Source organism: Ctenopharyngodon idella, chromosome 6, assembly GCF_019924925.1.
Source record: "Ctenopharyngodon idella isolate HZGC_01 chromosome 6, HZGC01, whole genome shotgun sequence".
Taxonomy (NCBI): Eukaryota; Metazoa; Chordata; class Actinopteri; order Cypriniformes; family Xenocyprididae; genus Ctenopharyngodon; species Ctenopharyngodon idella.
Genome location: NC_067225.1, coordinates 32631902 through 32654080, shown reverse-complemented (window position 1 = coordinate 32654080; position 22179 = coordinate 32631902). Strand labels below are relative to the sequence as shown.

Sequence of the window (22179 nt, the reverse complement as noted above, 5' to 3'; positions counted from 1 at the left end):
GGCTGCATTTATTTAAATAAAAATACAGTAAAATCAGTAATATTATGAAATATTATTACAATTTAAAATAGCTGTTTTCCATGTAAATATATATTAAAATAGAATTTATTCCTGTGATCAAAGCTGAATTTTCAGCATCATTACTCCAGTCTGCAGTGTCACATGATCCTTCAGAAATCATTCTAATATGCTGACTTAAGAAATATTTACGATTATCCTGAAAGTACACAACTGTTTTCAACATTGATAATAAAAATAAATGTTTCAATAATATCATTATTAAATGATGCACAACTATTCAAATACTTAAAAATGTTGAATATGAATAGATCAAATATTCGATGTGATTTAAGAGGCATAATTTGTCATGCATAATTCATATTTTTGAACGTTTGCCTACATAGTCCAACTACACCAAGTATTTTGATATTTAAAGAGCCACTAATACTGTAAGCACAGTCTGAGAGTGCTGAAATGACACCTATGACCAGTATCTGATGTTTATTAATGGACTTTATTGAGTGCATTTGTTCTCTCTGTTGTCTTTTAATGTCTGACATTTACAGCAGTTTCAGAATCACCTTTTTATACTTGTGCTTTTATACTTTAATGAAGTCTAACACATTGCAGACAAGGCACTCAGAAATAACTATACCCTTCTAGACTATACGCACTGCAAACGGTTTATCATATGCTGATCCATCCATAATGTCAGTGTTTGCCCTTAACTCCGGTCACGGTTAACGAAGGCTGTCCCGTCCAAGGGCGTTTCATTACTCCTCTCCTTCGTGGCGAGTGTGTATTGTCGTGTGTAGTGTTTTGCGTGAAACACTCATTGTGTAATGACTAAAAAAATCTCTAGGCAATCAATCAACCTTTGTGTCACGGCACAAAAGCCTGCCTGCTGCTTTATGGAAATGCGACGATAACATTAAGGTCCCACCTGATAAATAAACACAAAACCTTACCTTCGCCATGCTCAACGTAAACTCATTGTTTCCTTGATTTATATTGATTTGTTCTGTTGTGCCATTCTCAACTGTTATTATCATCATTGTATCATTGTGCATTATAACAAGCTCTTTTACACCTGTTATTTGTAATCTCAAGATGTTTTCGTACTCTAATAGAACGACTTATTCCACTTAACTTCATCTAGACTAGATTCTGCTTTATTAGGTTTTGCATCATCTGACAGGCTGCTCTGTGACAGTCAGTGTGATGTTCTCTAGACGTTCACAACTGTAACAATTGAAAGCATTTTATTAGAGCGCTGCTCCAGCTATATTTAACCACTGAAGCTTGTATATGATGTAATTCTGATGTTTTTGAGTTGTGAGACCTTGATATAAAGGATACAGTATAAAATTTAAACCTTTTTCTTTTTCTAAAGGTTTGCATGATAAAAAACACACATACTGTAAACTTGATAACAGATACAGCAAATGTCCAGGTTAACTACTAATGCAGTCTATACTTTTAAACAGTGTGCATAGGGTTGCATTAAATGCTTGACCTGTCCCTTAAAGGGGACCTATAATGCCCCTTTCACAAGATGTGATATAAGTCTCTGGTGTCTCCAGAATGTGTCTGTGAAGTTTCAGCTCAAAATACCCCACAGATCATTTATTATAGCTTGTCAAATTTGCCCCTATTTGGGTGTGAGCAAAAACATGCCGTTTTTGTGTGTCCCTTTAAATGCAAATGAGCTGCTGCTCTCGGCCCCCTTCCCAGAAGAGGGCGGAGCTTTAACAGCTCGCGCTTCGGTTGCTCAACAACAACAAAGCTGGAGAATCTCGCGCAGCCAAAATGAGGATTGTCAGTAACGGTGTTCAGCCTTACATTGTTCAAACCGGAGTCGACACTGATGGAGAGACTCAGGAAGAAGTTACAACTTTTAGAATGAAACTGGACGTTTCTGAATGGTTAGTGGATAAATTTATGTAGTTGCTGTGGAGTTGATTCAACTCATCGACTAGCATGTGCCGTCATGTTCATCTTTTGTGCAAATCCAGCGTTGAATTGACCCTCGTTTGTGAAGCAGTCCGGCGTAAAATGACGGCATGTCAACAACACTCTACTACAACAACTCTTCCTCTTCTCTAAAGCAGCCCAACATGGCCTCACCCCCTTTGTTGCGTGTTCTCGGGGGCGGGGTTTATGTAAATTAGGGTTAGTGATGTCACCAACCCAGGAAGTAGCTTGTTGTAGTCCCTACCAGCCATTTGTTGTAGTCCTTAAACAGTGAATTCTGTAACAGAAAATATCTCCCTTTGCATTGAACTTTGCGTGTCGTAACTTTGCAGATGTTATTTATGCTCAAACAGCAACATTACACACTAACTAAAGTTAAAAAAAAGAGAAATCATAAATAACCACCCCTTTAACTAATGCTGGCCTCACAAGATGCAGTAAAGAGTATATTTCACTTAAGTATAAACAGTTAAAAACATTTTGGACTTTTCAACAGTTTTTTAGCTACAGATATAAAATCTTCAGAGTGCAGTTTGAACAAAAGCACATATGAGAAAGCGATATGAGACTTTTAACAGTTAGACCGGTGCAGCTTCAGCAAATGTGATTTGTGGTATTGCGATTCCTTTAAATCTCATCTGGAGAGCCGGTCGCACAATCAATGTGATTCAGATACAGGTGAAAGAGAATGTGTACATGTTTTCTTTGGTCAAATCAAGACGCCTGCTTTTAGATTGCAACTCATTGGCACTTAATAAAAAGATCACGGCCTTGCTTTTATTGGTTTAAACTGAAAGGTGACACCTTTAGACTCGCAAGACCGCCTGACCAAAAAGCAATTTCACTCGTATGATGAGGCAGAAACAATATAAACCATTATAAGTCACAGCTCCTCTCAGAGATTTTAGTTTCAAATATAATATTAGTACATTGTTTTTAACTGAGAGACAGATGCTTGACTGATAATATGAAATGTTAGAAATGCTTTCAGTGTTATTTTAGACACCTAAATGCCTCAGTAATGTGGTTAAGGATATTGTTGATGGATGTAGAGTCTTTTAATTTATCAAGCAGTACAGATGGTCGCTCCTTATGGCTGTGGTACAAGAGTTATGGTCGGAGAATTTCAATTTCCCTCTCAGTTGGGGATCTTATACACTTATTCTGAGTCAATATATGTTCAATTGCTTATTGCTCAGATAATTTATGGGATTTTTGGGAGCTGATTTGATCATTTTTATGTCTAAATCAGTTGAAGTAAGATGTATTTTGGTGGTGTGAATGTTTGCACTGCAAAAAAATGATTTTATTTTTCAGTATTTTTTTTTTTTTCTTGTTTTCCAGTACAAATATCTAAACATTCTTAAATCAACACATAATTATTTGAGAAGCAAAATTCCTTAAGATATTAAGTGCTCTTTAAAAAATAAATAATATTTAAAATTAAGCAACTTTATACTAAATATATATATACAGGTGCTGGTCATATAATTAGAATATTGTAAAAAAGTTCATTTTTTTATTGTAAATTATTTTAAAAAATGAAACTTTCATATATTCTAGATTCCCTACATGTAAAGTAAAACATTTCAAAAGTTTTTTTTTTGTAAATTTGTTGATTAGAGCGTACAGCTAATGAAAGTCCAAAATCCAGTATCTCAAAATATTAGAATATTTACATTTGAGTTTCATTAAATGACCATCCCTACAGTATAAATTCCGGGTATCTTTTGTTCTTTGAAACCACACTAATGGGGAAGACTGCTGACTTGGCAATGGTCCAGGAGACAATCATTGACACCCTCCACAAAGAGAGTAAGTCACAGAAGGTCATTACTGAATGGGGTGGCTGTTTACAGAGTGATGTATCAAAGCATATTAAATGCAAAGTTGACTGGAAGGAAGAAATTGGGTAGGCAAAGGTGCACAAGCAACAGGGATGACCGCAAGCTTGAGAATACTGTCAAGTAAAGCCGATTCAAACACTTGGGAGAGCTTCACAATGAGTAGAATGAAGCCGGAGTCAGCGCATCAAGAGTCACCACACTCAGACATCTTCAGGAAAAGGACTACCAAGCCACTTGTGAACCAGAGACAACATCAGAAGCATCTTACCTGGGCTAAGGAGAAAAAGAACTGGACAGTGAACAGTGGCCGAAAGTCCTCTTTTCAGATAAAAGAAAATTTTGCATTTCATGTTGAAATCATGGTCCCAGAGTCTGAAGGAAGACTGGAGAGGCACAGAATCCAAGCTGCTTGAAGTCTAGTGTGAAGTTTCTGAAGTCAATAATGATTTGGGGGGGCCGTGACGTCTGCTGGTGTTGGTCCATTGTGTTTTATCAAGTGCAAAGTCAATGCAGCCATCTTCCAGGAGATTTTGGAGCACTTTATGCTTCCATCTGCTGACAAGCTTTATGGAGATGCTGATTTCCTTTTCCAGCAGGACTTTAGCACCTGCCCACAGTGCAAAAACCACTTCCAAGTGGTTTGCTGACCATGATATTACTGTGCTTTATTGGCCAGCCAATATGCCTGACCTGAATCTATGGGATATTTTCAAGAGAAAGATGAGAAACAGTCGATCCAACAATATACAGATGATCTGAAGGCTCAATAGTGCCTCAGCAGTGCCACAGGCTGATCACTTCCATGCCACACTTCACTGATGCAGTAATTTGTGCTAGGAGCAAGTCATTTGCTGTAATATGTCCTGCCGATCAAGTATTGAGTGCACAAAAGAACATACTTTAAAGAACTTGAACTTTTCTGTTTTGCAAATCCATTTTTTGATTGATCTTAGGAAATATTCTAATATTTTGAAATACTGGATTTTGGACTTTCATGAGCTGTACGCTCTAATCATCAAAGTTTAAAAAAAAAAACTTTTGAAATGTTTTACTTTACATGTAGGGAATCTAGAATATATGAAAGTTTCATTTTTAAAAATAATTTATAATAAAAAAATGAACTTTTTGATGATATTCTAATTATATGACCAGCACCTGTGTGTGTGTGTGTGTGTATATATATATATATATATATATAAAATTTCTTATCCTACTGGCAAATTTTTATTTCTTGTTTTTAGCATAAAGTCATTTAATTTTGATCCTTTTTTTTTTTTTTTCAGAAAACAAGACATAAGACCATAAAGATGTTTAGTGTATTTGTACTGGAACAAAATATTCATTTTTTTGCTGCGTGATTGCAAGTAAATAGCAAGTAATTGCACCTGAAATGACCATTACATTTTCTTGCTTATAGCTTAGGGATTTTGCTAACTATGAGACCTTGACAGTTAAATTAATTTCAAAGACGTAATAGAAAAAAAAAAAAAAAAAAAAACATGAATGACGATGGTCACTGTAAAGATGAATGTAACTCAGAAACTCAGAATAAATAATTTGCTGTTATGAGAGGCAAGAATGACAGCAACCCCACATCAACAAATCAAACACTACAAAGAAATGTCTGGACCAAGAGGTCAAGGTTGAGGTAAAGTTAGTCCCTGCTGGTAGATGCTGAAACTGCCAGCCTGATCTCATTGTTTATATGTATATATGTATGTAACATTCACAAATATAAAATGTAAATTTTTGTGCATTGGGATAGATGCTGTAAAAATGTACACAGCTGCACCATTATGCAGCCACAAGGCCTTTTTCTCCATTGAGAACAGACAGGACTGGGTTTCAGGCTAATTACATGCGTATGTTAAAAGGTAAATAATGCATAATCTACACGTTTAATAGTGATGATGTTGTATTGAGTCTCCAGTTAAACAGGTGAATCTAAGTATATTTCTTGGCATTATAAACAAATTAGCATTTATTTGTGCATTACAGAGACAATACGGTATGTGCATGGATTGGATTGTGATTTTACAGATATTTTTTTATTATTATTATTATTATTATAACGCATTCGTTTGTCAGAGGTGTGCCGTTCAAAAGTTTTGGGTTTGTAAGAATTTTTAATGTTTTTGAAAGAAGTCTCTTCTGCTCACCAAGGCTGCATTTATTTGATCAAAAATACAGTAAAAAACAGTAATATTGTGAAATATTATTACAATTTAAAATAGCTGTTTTCTATGTGAATATATTGTAAAATGTAATTTATTCCTGTGATCAAAGCTGAATTTTCAGCATCATTACTCCAGTCTTCAGTGTCACATGATCCTTCAGAAATCATTCTAACATGCTGATTTGCTGCTCAATGTTGAAAACAAACAAATCTTACATGTATTTATGGACCTGGTGTGTGCATTTGTTGGAGGTTTTGCATGTGCATTTTTTTATATGCGGCATATCCAACTATACATACTGTATTTTCTGCATATAATATTCACTGTGGCCTCATATGTAGACTTTAAAGTCTACATACAATCAAATCTGACCCATTTTTTCCCTCTATTTTTTGTTCATTTATCTTTCAATCAAGAATACGTCACATTACAGAAGTGAAATGGATTGTGCACAGCATTTTCATGTCAACTTCAAGTCAGATCAAATGTGAGGATCTTAGCAAGTATCTCTTCTTATTCATATCTTTATATTATGAGCATTATGACAGATGTGAGCTTAGAAATGTCTTCCTAAACAGCACCGCCAGCGGTTAAATTACCTATTAAGAACTCTTTTGAAAATTACACTGGATATAATTGGCTAAAGTGATTAATTATCTTTTGTATTTTAACATCATTAGCATAATCCTGCGATCATATATATTTATTAAGCGTAAAACTATCCTGGCGCTGAGTCAGCGGGAATGAAAGGTCAAATCCGTGGATATGTTGTCTCGATAGTCTCCGTTGAGGAGGAATTTGCACATAGTCATTGTTCCCCTGGGATTCAAGTGAAAAAAGATCGTGAACACTCAAGAACCAATTAACTGGATCTTATCCGAGTCATTTAGATGCTTGCGATAGTCAACTAAGAAAAGAAAGTCTGAGGAAGCTCATTTTGGGCAGGAATGGGATTAATGTTTTTATATTCTATGGTCTCAAAGCATCATCTACAGAACTGCAACCATTAAGTGAAGAAAGAATCAATTGTGAAACATAATTTGGATGACATATTATGCATTCACATAGATGAGATGGCACTTTCCATAGGGTGCCCTTTTTATCTACTTTTTAAAAAGCATTCATTACAAATCACAGTAGTTTTTATAGTGAACCCCATTAAATATGTTAGATAAGGTATTATACCACACAAAATTAACTTAGCATGAAAAGTAGGCAGTTTTTAAAGATATCCCTTGAAATTAGATTTTTGACTGGTTCCACCTCACAGATTTTTACTTTCTTTACTTTATTCTACAATCATTGTTAAATTAATAACTTATTGTATTAAATTCATGAATTTTAATCAGCAAAAACAATGTTTAACTGTCACATTTGCATAGAAACCTGTTACCAATTTTATCATTCAGACCTGTCATCCATCCATCCATCATCCATCCATCCTTCCATTTATCCATCCATCCATTTATTCATTCATCCAACCATCCATCCATTTATCCATCCATCCATCCATCCATCCATCCATCCATCCATCCATCCATCCATCCATCCATCCAATTGATTTTGATGTTTGTTTAATGTTTATGGCTAGAAAAATCGCTGTAAATTGTATTTACACAGGTTTTTGTAACAGGGTAGTAAATATTGCAAACCTTGTGTAAATTTAAAATTAAGCAGCTCATATAATATTTAGTTGACAAGCCAAGGTTCATGATCAAAATGTCCTGAAAGTTTAGTACCTCTGTTCACTTACCATTTACTGAAAAAGAAGCAGAAAACTTTTTTTTTTTTTTTTTTTTTAAATAGTTAGGACCTATTTTATACCATATTTATGGAAAGTGGCAGATTTCTGAATCAGACAAGAAGAGAAGAAAGGGCAAAGAATGAGAACTGCCGGCCACAAAAAGTTTGCAGGTTATTACGGAATAAAAATAAATTAAATCAATAAGAACAGTCAGTAAGTCAGGCAAAGGCAGATGCCATAACTAAATCACATCGCCTTGAGGATCGATCCACATAGGCGAAAAATTGCATCTGCCTCAGAAAATAAATAAAAGGATTAAAGCATGTATAATCTGATTAAGGAAAGTAACTGTTTGCTTCAACAGTGGCTTAAAAGACTTAACGCAGTGAAATGCCACATGGAGAACTCGAGCAGGCAGTGTTGAAGGCACTTATGCAGACCCAGGATGAGGCCTCTGGCATCAAAGCTCAAAACAAATAAGAATTAGGGATGTTATTTTTTGTTATTTATTTTATTATAAAATGACATATTCATTATACACTCACCAGCCACTTTATTAGGTACACCTTGAATCTCTCTGTTAGATTTCTTTAAAATCAAGACATCTCAAGTGAGTATATCTTGTTGTAAGGATGTTTAGATAATTGTGTTGCAAAACAAGACGAAAAAGACTGAGTAAGAATATGATTTCTTTGCAGTGTGTCCACGTGAAAGCCCCTTCACAACACTTAATAGACACATTATAACTGCACACTGTGAATTTCGACACCGAAAAACCATGCAGACGAGATACAAGACAAAAAAACATGTTCAGTATGAACTGTAGTTATTGGACTGGACCTTGTCAAACAAACAAATGAGAGATTTGTGAGAACTAGTTGTACACAATGTAGGCTAATAGACTGACAATCCATCTGATTCGCCGCTCGCTACAGTGAAAATCAAACAGCATATCAGTGTTAGTGTCATCTGTCAAAGCCCCGCTTGCTCAAGCTTTCTGAATACACAATCGCAGATTTATTCTGGAGTACCAATCTGCTGCGACAATCGTTCTCTTCACATACAAGATATAATTCTTGCAATGTGGCAGCTTATTATCCAAAGCACTGGAGCTTCAAAACGAGCAAACAGAGATGTTAGCAGATGTGCATTTTGTTGACAACTTTATCTACAGCGTCTATAGGCAAATGGCTTCAGAAAGGAACTGTGCAGACATGGACTTAAAGATGAGCTTTAGTCAAAGACTATTGTGTTGACAGCAAATGAGCAACAAACTCAAGCTTTTGATTTGCATTAGTTGAATTTAAAAAACAGTCTTTATTTAGTCAGCTTGTTTTAATGCAAAAGGCAATGAGAACAGATTAAATTTAAATGTATTATGTATAGTATAGTGGTCAAAAGTGACATCCAGCTGATGAAAAATTGACATCTTCACAAATATTTAATTGAACTTGTAGGGTCATTAAAACAAATATCCCCTCCAGATATCACTTTTGGTCAGTTATACTATTACTATATACACCAATCAGGCATAACATTATGACCACCTTCCTAATATTGTGTTGGCCCCCCTTTTGCTGCCAAAACAGCCCTGACCCGTCGAGGCATGGACTCCACTAGACCCCTGAAGGTGCGCTGTGGTATCTGACACCAAGATGTTAGCAGCAGATCCTTTAAGTCCTGTAAGTTGTGAGGTGGAGCCTCCGTGGATCAGACTTGTCTGTTCAGCACATCCCACAGATGTTTGATTGGATTGAGATTTGGGGAATTTGGAGGCCAAGTCAACACCTCAAACTCGTTGTTGTGCTCCTCAAACCATTCCTGAACCATTTTTGCTTTGAGGAAGGGCGCATTATCCTGATGAAAGAGGCCACAGCCACCAGAGAATACCGTTTCCATGAAAGGGTGTACATGGTCCTGCAACAATGCTTAGGTAGGTGGTACGTGTCAAAGTAACATCCACATGGATGGCAGGACCCAAGGTTTTCCAGCAGAACATTGCCCAAAGCATCACACTGCCTCCACCGGTTTGCCTTCTTCCCATAGTGCATCCTGGTGCCATGTGTTCCCCAGGTAAGCGACGCACACACACCCAGCCATCCACGTGATGTAAAAGAAAACGTGATTCATCAGACCAGGCCACCTTCTTCCATTGCTCCGTGGTCCAGTTCTGATGCTCACGGGCCCACTGTTGGTTCTTTCGGTGGTGGACAGGGGTCAGCATGGGCACCCTGACTGGTCTGTGGCTCTGCAGCTCCATACGCAACAAACTGTGATGCACTGTGTATTCTGACACCTTTCTATCAGAACCAGCATTAACTTCTTGAGCAGTTTGAGCTACAGCAGCTCGTCTGTTGGATCGGACCACACGGGCCAGCCTTCAATGAGCCTTGGCCGCCCATGACCCCGTCGCCAGTTCACCACTGTTCCTTCCTTGGGCCACTTTTGATAGATACTGACCACTGCAGACCGGGAACACCCCACAAGAGCTGCAGTTTTGGAGATGCTCTGACCCAGTCATCTAGCCATCACAATTTGGCCCTTGTCAAACTCGCTCAAATCCTTACGCTTGCCCGTTTTTCCTGCTTCTAACACATCAACTTTGAGGACAAAATGTTCACTTTCTACCTAATATATCCACCCACTAACAGGTGCCGTGATGAAGAGATGATCAGTGTGATTCACTTCACCTGTCAGTGCTCATAATGTTATGCCTGATCGGTATATATACTCTTACTATATTTCTCCATTGAAATATTAGAAGAAACAAACTTTATTTTTAAATATAGAATAAGTGAAAACTTTCTTCATGTGTAAAACTTTTTTAATGAATGAAAAAGTATCCGGTGCACCTCTGAGAAAAGCAACCTCAAAGCAATAAGATTTTCCTCTGGGCTTCGCACATCTAATCTGTATGACTGCGGCTGTAATATGGAGGTTGAAGCTGGGTTTTGGTTGTTTGTTTTGTGTTCAGATGCTGCTGAAGGATGTAATATTGTTGAGCTGGAGGCGGAGGGTTTACTGACGCTGCCACATCAGCACTCGGGAGAAAAGATCGAGTCATCTGTGGTGCGTTAAATGTTAGAGAAACAAAATGCCAACAGGTTAGTGGGTTATGATCAAAGTGTCCACTCTGAGATGATGTTTGGACGGTGAGGGCGGAACGGGTTTGCTCAGGTGAATACTGCTGCAGGCAGAGGCACATACGCAGACAAGAACTCTAGTTTTCAAAGGACTGATTGGAAAAAAGCATCTGAACACTTGTCAGTTAAGCATGTGTTGCATTGGATCCGTCTCTAATGCTTCAGGATTTTTTCTCTAGAGTTCACTTTTCTTCATCATGTTTGAAGTCTCAGTGTGTTTGAATCAGGTGGGGTTTAATGGATGTATGAAGTCTGTTCAGAGGAACTGCAGGTGTCAAGAAACAAATATATCACCAGTGTTCTTTTTTATCATTGACATGCTGTCATATTTTTCTATTAATATTTTAAGACATTTTAAGACATAAGAAACTTTATTTTTAAGTTATTTATGTTATTTAAAATCATTTTTAAATCATTTATTAGTTTTTTTTTTTTTTAACACTTATAGTTTTTGTTCGTTTTTATTTCAGTTTTAGTTATTTTAATACTTGAACTTTAAAACAAGCTTTTTGTTTTGCCTTTTCTTTCTTTATACATTATTTTTCAGTTTTACATTTAGTTTTAGTTATTTTTATAGAAGCTTGTTTCCACCACAGAATAAAGAATAAAAAGGGAAATTGCGAGTTTTTATCTCACAATTCTGACTTTTTACTGTTTTTCTCACAATTGCAATTCTATATCTCTCAAATCTGACTTTTTACTGTTTTTCTCGTAAATTGTGAGTTTATATCTCATTTCTCACAATTCTAACTTTTTACTGTTTTTCTCGCAAATTACGAGTTAATATCTCGCATTTCTGATTTTTTTTTTACTGTTTTTCTCATAAATTGCGAGTTTATATCTCAGAATGCTGACTTTTTACTGTATTTCTCACAAATGCAATGTTATATCTCACAATTCTGACTTTTTACTGTTTTTCCTCACAATTGCGAGTTTATATCTCATATCTCACAACGCTGATTTTTTTACTGTTTTTCTCATAAATTGCGAGTTTATATCTCACAATTCTGACTTTTTACTGTTTTTCCTTGCAATTATGAGTTCATATCTCACAATTCTGAATTTTTATTGTTTTCTTACAATTACAAGTTTATATCTCACAATTATGATTTTTTACTGTTTAGAATTGCGAGATATAAACTGGCAATTGCGAATTTGTGAGTCAAAATTGTGAGATTTACACACAATTGCGAGAAAATGTCAGAATTCTGGTGACTTTTAGAATTGTACGTTTATATCTCGCAATTCAGATTTCATAACAAGCTGTTGCCAGTTATTGTGACTTGATTTCTCAGAATTGCGAAGTTTATATTTCAGTTCATATTTATTTTATTTCAAGTAACAGAAATGTTTTTTTTTTTTTTTTTTTTTTTTTTTATCGTTTAAGTTTTAGTTAACAACATGTTAAGCAACATGTTCCACTAACCACAAACACAAATATTTTTGTCTTCATTTTCAAAACTACAACCTGTTTGTAGATAATTTTAAACTTATCTAACTTATCTAGTTTCTTTAAAATAAATGACAATGCAATGGCATTCAGTCATTTTTATGTGTGCCTGAATTTTTTATGCGTGACTTATAAGATTTACCCCATAGAGCCTTCATGACATGGTTCACCTCATAAAATGTTTCTTTTCTCCTTCCTATTTTTCCATTTCATCAGTTGTTGTTTCTCAACTTACTGACCTTCATGCAGTTTCCTTTACGCCACTGTAAATGCTCAAGAGGGCTCACAACGGGGGAGAAAAAAACAACAAATACCTCATGTATGCTTTGGAAGACAAATGCTGATCTTTAAAACCATCCACTCACTCAATAAGCTCAAACAAGCAAGAAACCAAGATGGGGGTCTCGGAAGGCCCCGCGGTATTTGGAATAGAGTAACGATTGCCTCGCGACCTGTCGTTCAGTCAAGAGACACTCATGCACTGCACACTGGATGTTTACAGCTCACTAGGCCTGCAGTCTGGGCCTGATCAATATGCCCCTCTTTTTACGCTTCAGCTCTCAGCCGTCCACCCCGAATGCCCCGCGGACTGGACTTCATGCTCCACAGAGAAAAGGTAAGCGACATCAAAATGTGCAGGGCAAATTAAGAGACTGATGTAAATTCTGTTTTCCACCCACTCTCTCTCATTCCTTTTGCATTATCTCCCGTCTTGTTTTCCAGACGCATTCCAACAGGTCCTGTTTCTTCCGTGTCATTGGCTGCCCATCAGTGCTTCTATCTGACAGAACAAAGCGGCAGGCATCTCTCGGTCACCTTCCACGACGGAGAAATTCCTCTGTGGCAAAAAGGACATAAGAAAATAACCTAATTTGTGGCACCGTGTTCAGGGTTACTAAAAATACATTAAGGCTTTTATTTGCACTTCAGAAGGGTTGCGATGAACTGCAGTGGCCTTGACTTCCACTGAAGACACTAATGAAAGATTGTTTTTTTTTTCTTTTGGCCCACGGACAAATGTAATTTTTAGCTTTTTACATCCAAGGCTAGTTTACTACGTGTAAAGCAAGTGATTTCTAAGGTCCTAATATAATGAAACTCAACATATGTGTCTAAAAATGTGGCTTGAAAGAACATTGAAACAAAGAAATACATTGCTGCACCAGTAAAGCACTTGTGCTGAAGAACAACTCTGGTAAAATTACTTTAGCGCAGCATTTTAATGAAAGATTACAAAAAAGATATTCATTTTTATTTTTCTTTGGATTTATGTGCAATTTTTTTAGTATTATTGAGATACTATAATAGTTTTTATTAATTTTTTGAATTATTTTTTACATTTTTTTTTTTTTTTTAATTTTTATGTGTTTTTTGTCATTTGTAATAGTTGTTGCTGTTTTTAAATGTGTCTATTTTATTCATTTTTATTTTAGTTTTTGTTATTTTACTTAAATTTAAACTAAATTAAAATGAGAAGTGTTGACTTGGCAACTATCTGAAATAAGTTTTTCATATATATATATATATATATACACCCAGAATGTGTATTAGGAAATTTAAAATAGTTTATTTTTATTGCATTTCAACTTTAAACTACATAAACAATCTTTTCAGTAATGGAAAATGCTTTTTTCTTTGCCCATTCAAAAAGGGTTCACAAGATTGATAGTGGCAAGTGTTGCTCAAGGTCACACTTACAGTCCATTTCCTTCTCTTTACACAGTAGCATTAAGACCAATCATGCCGTTTGGGATCAAAAGCATCCTGGGATTGCATAACACCTCTTTACTCGCCACTAACAGACAGCAAAGGTGAACTCACCCGCGGTGCAGAGCGTAAATGTGAACATAAGTGTTTTATTGCAGAGCTAAATTGCGAGTTGAGTGACAGATCACCTGTACTGCTGTGTGGGATCTTTTGATGTCCCGTTTCATTATCATTAAGAGAGAAGCAGCTTGCGGTCTCTTTATTTTACGCCCCGGCGGTGTAGCGGTACATGCTGGCTGTTGCACCCGACAGCTGTAAATAAATGAAGAAAAAGTAACTCCGCAGGGAAACGCATATAGGATTTGCTGACTTGTCTTTGTCATTGGAATATGTTTTTTTTCTTTCCTCCCCCCATTTACTTTTTCCATTTACCTTTTTTTGGGAGGAAGCTATATTTCATTTACCAATTCATCACAGAAGACTTTCAGTTACAATTATTCCCATCACAGTAATATAGTTTTCCGTGATTAATTTTCCGGCACTTTAACTTTTTTTTTTTTACCTACGGCTTAAAAAAAAAAAAAGCACACAGAAAAACAGCCATTATTTAATATTGTGCAGGATACGGAAAGAGAATCGGGCGGTAATGAATGAGAGTCTCTCCGGTGCTCTGTTTGCCCAAACTTCATCACTCTTGATAGCAGCCACGGTTTACGCACAGATTTGGTTATGTGCGCAATGCATGCTGGGAGTCCGAGGGAAGCCATTAATGTGAGTAACACTAATAAAGATGGACCAGTTTTGGACGTGTTTAGAGGTATGTGCAAGAGCGTGTGGTGGATATTTATGTGAAAATAAATAAATAATCTCACAGTTGGTTTTAAATCAGTTGTTACCGACGGTATGTGGAGCAGCTGGTGAGGGAATGGAATTACATTTATCAAGCTGTGAGCGAGTTGTGTGGAAACAGCCTACTGTTAGCGCTGATGATTAGGATTATAAGGTTCATCTGCAAGCTAGTGTGTACACACACACACACACACACACACATGCTCAACACAGGCAAACACACAAGCATGTTTGCTTATAGACCAGATATATACTCTATTTATGAGACATAACTGGTTATAAACTTGTCAACAGTTTAACTAACTAAATTACCCAACTAAATTAATTGCTAAAACAGAATGTAATGAAAACAGATCATATAAAGAGAGAATCTAATTCAAAATATTAATAATATCTCAATGATACTAAAATAATAATAATCAATGATACTGAAATGGTTGCAAAGACTTTTATTTGCCAGACAAGTTTTTCAAATATTAATATTTTCACAAAACTTACACTTTCATTCATTCATTTAGAAATAATATATATTTCAGCTTCTATTTTCTACTTTAGGACTCACAAAGCATCAAAATAAATGTAAATTCAAAGTTGAAAATATATTAAACATTTAGAATGTGCATTAAAGGGGACCTATAATGCCCCTTTCACAAGATGTAATATAAGTCTCTGGTGTCCCAGAATGTGTCTGTGAAGTTTCAGCTCAAAATACCCCACAGATCATTTATTATAGCTTGTCAAATTTGCCCCTATTTGGGTGTGAGCAAAAACACACTGGTTTTGTGTGTGTCCCTTTAAATGCAAATGAGCTGCTGCTCCCGGCCCCCTTTCCAGAAGAGGGCGGAGCTTTAACAGCTCGCGCTTCGGTTGCTCAACAACAACAAAGCTGGAGAATCTCACGCAGCCAAAATGAGGATTGTCAGTAACAGTGTTCAACCTTACATTGTTCAAACCGGAGTCGACACTGATGGAGAGACTCAGGAAGAAGTTACAACTTTTAGAATGAAACTGGACGTTTCTGAATGGTTAGTGGATAAATTTATGTAGTTGCTGTGGAGTTGATTCAACTCATCCACTAGCATGTGCCGTCATGTTCATCTTTTGTGCAAATCCAGCGTTGAATTGACCCTCGTTTGTGAAGCAGTCCGGTGTAAAATGACGGCATGACAACAACACTCTACTACAACAACTCTTCCTCTTTAAAGCAGCCCAACATGGCCTCACCTCATTTGTTTGGTTCCCAGTGGCGGGGTTTATGTAAATTTTAGGGTTTGTGATGTCACCAACCTGGGAAGAAGCTCATTGTAGTCCCTACCAGCCGTTTGTTGTAGTCCTTAAAAAGCTATTTCTGTAAAAGAAAATATCTCTCTTTGCATTGAACTTTGAGCGTCGTAACTTTGCAGATGTTGTTTATGCTCAAACAGCAACATTACACACTAACTAAAGTTAAAAAAGTGAAATCATAATCAAGGACTCCTTTAAAGTCTACATGGTTTGCAGTTTTAATTCATTTTTTAATACATTACTGTATCTGAGGGGGAAAAAAAGCAGCATCCCATTGACCCTATTAGAACACTCTCATACAAAATTATTACTAAATATCAAAAAGCCACACTGGTAATGAAAAATGCTCGCTTTCCTGCAGGCATGCCTTTGTATATTGCTTTTCCAGCTTAGGCGTTCTGTAATTCACCTTAATAGAGTCTCAGTCCAGGCAACAAGCCTGAGGACAAAGCTGCACAATGGCTTCTGTTCATTCACAAGCAAAGTTCTGGAGCCACCAATGGATGTACAATTTATGGGTAGAGCAGTGCCATACGCTTTTAAGTTCAATGGCATTCTCTGGTTTGAACTTTTCTTCCCCAGCGGCACTGCCATGGCATTGTGCTTCTGCTCAAAAAAGGGGGAAAAAAAATTCAATTCCGGTTTCTTTCATCCGAGTGAGGCCACCTGGGGAATCACTGAGCACTTGCATGAAAATGAACATTTAGAGAGGAAGACGGTGTGCGTATTATGAGTCCATATTTCCCTCATTTTTATGGATGGCTTAGTTAAAAAATAAACAACTTTACATGATTAGATTCGGGCGAAGCTTGAAATGGCACCATGCAGGTCTACAATAAATGATGGGATCTTCAAGCACATGTAATTATCTAGCAGAATAGGAACTATTAAAGTGCAGCGATGGATATAAAATGGCACAGGTCGTGAAAAGAAATGTGTTAAACAATTTAAAAACATAAATAGGTGGGCTTTCAGAAATGTAGGCATGTCTTTCACAGAGAAGCAATTAAACTCAGAGCAAAATTTATCCAAGATGGCGGACGAGTCAACAGAGGTGTTGATGAAAATAGGCAGAAGGACCGCCCTTTTTCATTTGATTTGATTCATTTAAATGAGTTTTCATTTCAGAAATTTGTGCTAACATTGTTGCAGTACTAAAAGCATAGTACAAGAGTTCTTCTTGCATATTCACATATTTTTAATGTAATGAAACTTACACAGTCTTACGTAAAGAATAAGCTGCAACGGATATTGAGAATGACAGAAAAACATCATAACGCCAGCAAACACAGTCACATCTCTAGTGATTGAAAAATACAATAACTGCTTTAACATATTCTTGAAAAGTTTTAAGGATAAATATTGATTAATAACTTGATTATAAATCACTCAAAAGATATATATTGAAGCGGCAGTGGATTTAAATAAATAAATTTGTATACAATATTTGAGTAAATTGAATAAAAAAATATTAATATATATATATATATATATATATATAAACATCAAAACTGATTAAAACTAAACTAAAAGGCTAATTCAAAATATTAATAAATTCTATAATAATATATAATTAACACTAAAACTAAAATTTTTTATTTATTATTTTGTTATTTTTGTCTGCTGTTTCTATATATTTATTTTTATCATTATTAGAGTATTATATTATAAATATATATACTAGCATACTAGTTTAGTGTGCTTCACTTACTAAGTAGAACGTTCAAATCAGCCGCTTATAAAGCTCAGTTTCAGTCGGTAGGCAGACAGCAAGGTTTTGCTCTCATGTAATTCATGTGTTTCTGTCACTGAAGGGCAGAAGGGGTCACTCTCAGCAGCTCTGAGCTTAACAAAGACCCACAGCGGACACACGGAGCAGAGAAACACTAGATCAAAGGGGCCGGCACATTGTGCTAATTAAAGGGTGGTTCTGCTGCTAATGTGCCAGAGTGGAGAAAAGACGAGAGGGAATGAAACGGGGACTGTTCGCTTGTGCGTCATTCAGAATTGAATTGACAATGCATTTTATATCACAATTCAATTCTTGGATTTGAACTGAGGTTGCAAACAGGATCCAGAATGGTTGTGCTTCCTGCCTTTTGGAAGAGTCTCTTGGAAACCTTAAAATGCTTTCGACAGCTCACTGGGTTTCAGAACAAAGCTATTATCTCTCGTCCCTCGTCCTCCCTGTGGAATATAATGGCGGAGTGTCTAATTAAACCGTAGCTGCGGATCACAGCGTCTCCTTCAGCCCTTTTAGCAGCTCTGTGTTAATTGTAACCTCACTGTCACTATGTTTCATCTTTTATCCATCTCTCTGCGTCTGCTGTGATGTTGACCCCTGACCCCTAAGTTTCCTCCTGAGACATTCCTGAGGTCACCCTGACTAAAGGCTGATTCACACTGAGCACAACAAAACAATGCATCCCTATGGAATCCTTGGTTGGATACGATGTGTGTGTGTGTGTGTGTATATATACAGTATATATACATATTAGAGATGCACCGATGTATTGGCCAATAATCGGTATCGGCCCATAAAAGCAATTATTTTCACTATCGGCCATCAGCAGATTGTTTAAAAACAGCCGATGATCAGGGCTGATTATTATCCTGTCAATCAAAAAGGTGCAGAAAAACGTGTCCGACTGCAATTCATACTGTGTGTGAAGAGAATCTCTCTTGTTGAATTTAGGGCAAGGTAACGAGATAACGCATTATCAGTTAAAAAGTAGCGACGTTAAAGCAGGCTCTATTTGACCCTATGAGTCACATGTAGTTCAAGTCAGGCTTGCCAGGTCAGGCAGTTTTTCCCTAAACTAAACATTATTTCTAGTTCACCTCTCATCCAGTAATTGCAAATAGCTCTGTGCTTTGTTACTTCTAAAAAGAAACAAAGTCTCAGCTTTCAAATTCTGTCAATTTTATCACGAAATTCCATTTTGATGCTCTTGGGCCCTATTTTAACAATCTAAGCTCATGGTCTGAAGTGCATGGCGCAGGTGCACTTAGCGCGTGTCCGAATCCTCTTTTGCTAGTTTAACAATGGAAAAAATGGTCGGTGCACCAGGCGCATGGTCCAAAAGGGTTGTACCTAGTCTCTTAATGAGTCATGGGTGTGTTTTGGGTGTAACGTACAATAATCCAATCAGAGTCTCATCTCCCATTCCCTTTAAAAGCCAGGTGCGCTTGCAACATGGCGGATTCGCTATTTACATGGCGGAATTTGCAAGCGGAAAGACTGAACACTTTTCCAGAGAGGAATCCTTTTATTTTTAGTATTTGTCATGTTTCTGTGCTGCTGTGCATGTAACAAGCAGAATGTATCTCTTCCACTTTAATGCAAGTTACAGCTCGAAAAAAACATGCATGAACATTAGAAGGTATGTTAACAGACACAGTACAACTTACCGAAATCTGTATTATGTCTCATGTAATCACTCAATCAGTGTTTCAACCGCTGAAAGGTGTCACTTAATATTACATTTACCTCAGGGAAGTTATCCAGTGTTCAGTTTGTTAGATAGCTATATATATAAAAAACACTAGAGATGAGCTTATTTACTGTAATTTATGTATGTTTGTTTGAATAAATTTACCATGAAGACAAGTGCTTATGAAAACTACCTTGTATGTGCAACTGAGTTGTATACAATATACATTGTTAATTGCAACCAATATTATAGTGTACCAAATGAAAGGGTTCTCTGTATAAGTTGCAGCATTATTTGGGAGAAATTTCGAGATTTGCATCGGCAGATATCATTCTGAATAATCGGCTATTGGGATCGGCTGAGAAATTTAGTATTTGTGCATCTCTAATATATATATATATATATATATATATATATATATGTACATATATATATATAATGTATATTATAGCTGTCATGTTGCTCTTGGTTTGAACAGGCCTTAGCACAGCTTACACTGAAACCATGTCAACTCCCAGATCTAATGCTGTATTTATGTCATGTTGGATTTACCATAATTATAAGATGACAACTTGAAGATTTGACTCTGAGCTGTTCTTGTCCTCATACTCAGAAATGATTTGTTTCTATGGCAACTTTCAGAACACCAAAATGAATCTATTTGTGTCTTTGCTGTTAATAATATATCTAATTCATTCTACATTGGTGCAACATTACTTACAGTCAACATTACTTACAGTCAAATGATTTGACCATCATTATTTTGATGGTCAAAGGGGACCATCAAAATAAAGTGTTACCCAAAATTTTAAAGAACAAAGAAAGTACACCAGGTAAAACTGGCTAAAAATGAACTGAAAATCGTGGTCACGTGGGAGGCTTTTCATTAAGTTTCTAAGTTTGGCAAAGACATTAATGGTTCTTAGAAGTTGGAAACTAATAATTACAATAATTCCACCATGATATGAATGCACTGCTGTATATGAAAGAACACACACACAAAAGGATAGCAAAAGAGAAGGATAGACCTTCAATTTTCCAGCCCAATTGTATGGGTGGCGTTTCCACAGCAAATTGGTGCCATTGTATTTGGAGCACAGAGAGGTTTGTAACTTATTCTAGATGAATTTATTTGCTCAGATCAACTGCAAGTGGTGTAAAGTGTCCGTATAAACTCCACCTGACAGTCTTGCTGTGTCAGGCCATTTAGCATTAGCGCTAGCATGAGGTGTCTGAGGAAATGCGTGCCAAAATCCTGCAACGTCGCAAATATTTGTTGATGAGATACTCATGGGCTTGTAGGAGAGCAAGCGCTGATGTTGATATTTGTTCAAACCTTGAGTGTTGTTTTCTCTTCCTCCATTCTTTCAATGCAAATGCAACATATGCTAACACTTTATTTTGATGCTTCCCAACAGACATTCTACTGACTGTAAGTAACTTTGCAACTACATGTCAACTTATTCTACTAACCCAAACCTAACCGTCTACTAATACTCTAATGAGAGTTAGTTGACATGTAAATGCAAATGAATGAGTGTTAGTTGTAGAAAGTTACTTATAGTTAGTAGAATGTCTAAATTGGACTATTGAAATAAACCCAACATATTTATTAATGTTCATTGCATGCTAAATCTTATATTGCAGTATAAGTAATCTTATATCATGGAATCATGTTTATTTTTGCTGGGAATGCAGCAAAAAATAACCAATAAATATGAGATGGAGAAGCAAAATCTGCACATTCCTACTGTGCACAGTACATAATGTCATACACCGAGTCTATGCAGTTTAATTACTGAACATTGTTATCATGTGAAGTAGATAGTAAGTGATCATCTCCATCATGCATTTCACTTTCGCATAAACAACGACAACAAAAGAATGTGTATCAATAATTAAACTACAGACATGCAATCTGTTCAAATTGAAGGAAAGCAATACATTTGTTTTCATATTGCTTTGCTTTACAATGAAAATGCGCATAGCCTGTTTGTTTGGAGATGGCGCCTTTATTAGCATAACACAATTAGCATGACAATGTGTTGCTGACATGAAAGCTCACATTAAACAAGGGCGTCGCATAAACCAAGCCGCTAACAGTAACATATACTTGATAATGCATTTCATTAACAGGAATAATCACATTTGCAAAACACATATTCATTAAAAAACCTAACTAGCAAAAAGCTGTAAACTAGATACAGTCTGAAGCTAAAAATATAGCAATGCAAAGTGCAGAAATGCTTCTGAAGATATTAGTTGATGTAATTATGGAGCAGAATAAGCACACCGTTTGAGCATTAAACCCTAAATGAGATGGGAACTCAAATAAGAACTAATGGAACTAATGAAGGGGCCTCTGTTAATTAAGATTGAATATCTCTTTTATCATCTCATCAAGGTTCCTCTAATCACAGTCTCAGGGCGATCTCATTCACTGTCATTACGCGCTCCGTGATGCATGGTAATTTGAAATGCATTCTTATCAAAACTCTGTTGTAATGGTCTGTAGGTCATCGACCCTTGTTTTGAGCCACATGTTGAGCGCAGTTGTGTTTTTCCCTGTG

General features: G+C 36.3%; 1 long non-coding RNA gene across 1 annotated transcript; it reads left to right on the top strand.

Moving 5' to 3' along the window:
- The first annotated feature begins 10526 nt into the window (after positions 1 to 10526).
- Positions 10527 to 14115, top strand: LOC127514497 (uncharacterized). The gene is made up of 3 exons (XR_007930652.1): positions 10527 to 10811; positions 12552 to 12951; positions 13059 to 14115. It is a non-coding gene; the product is annotated as an uncharacterized LOC127514497 (long non-coding RNA).
- The last annotated feature ends 8064 nt before the right edge of the window (positions 14116 to 22179 follow it).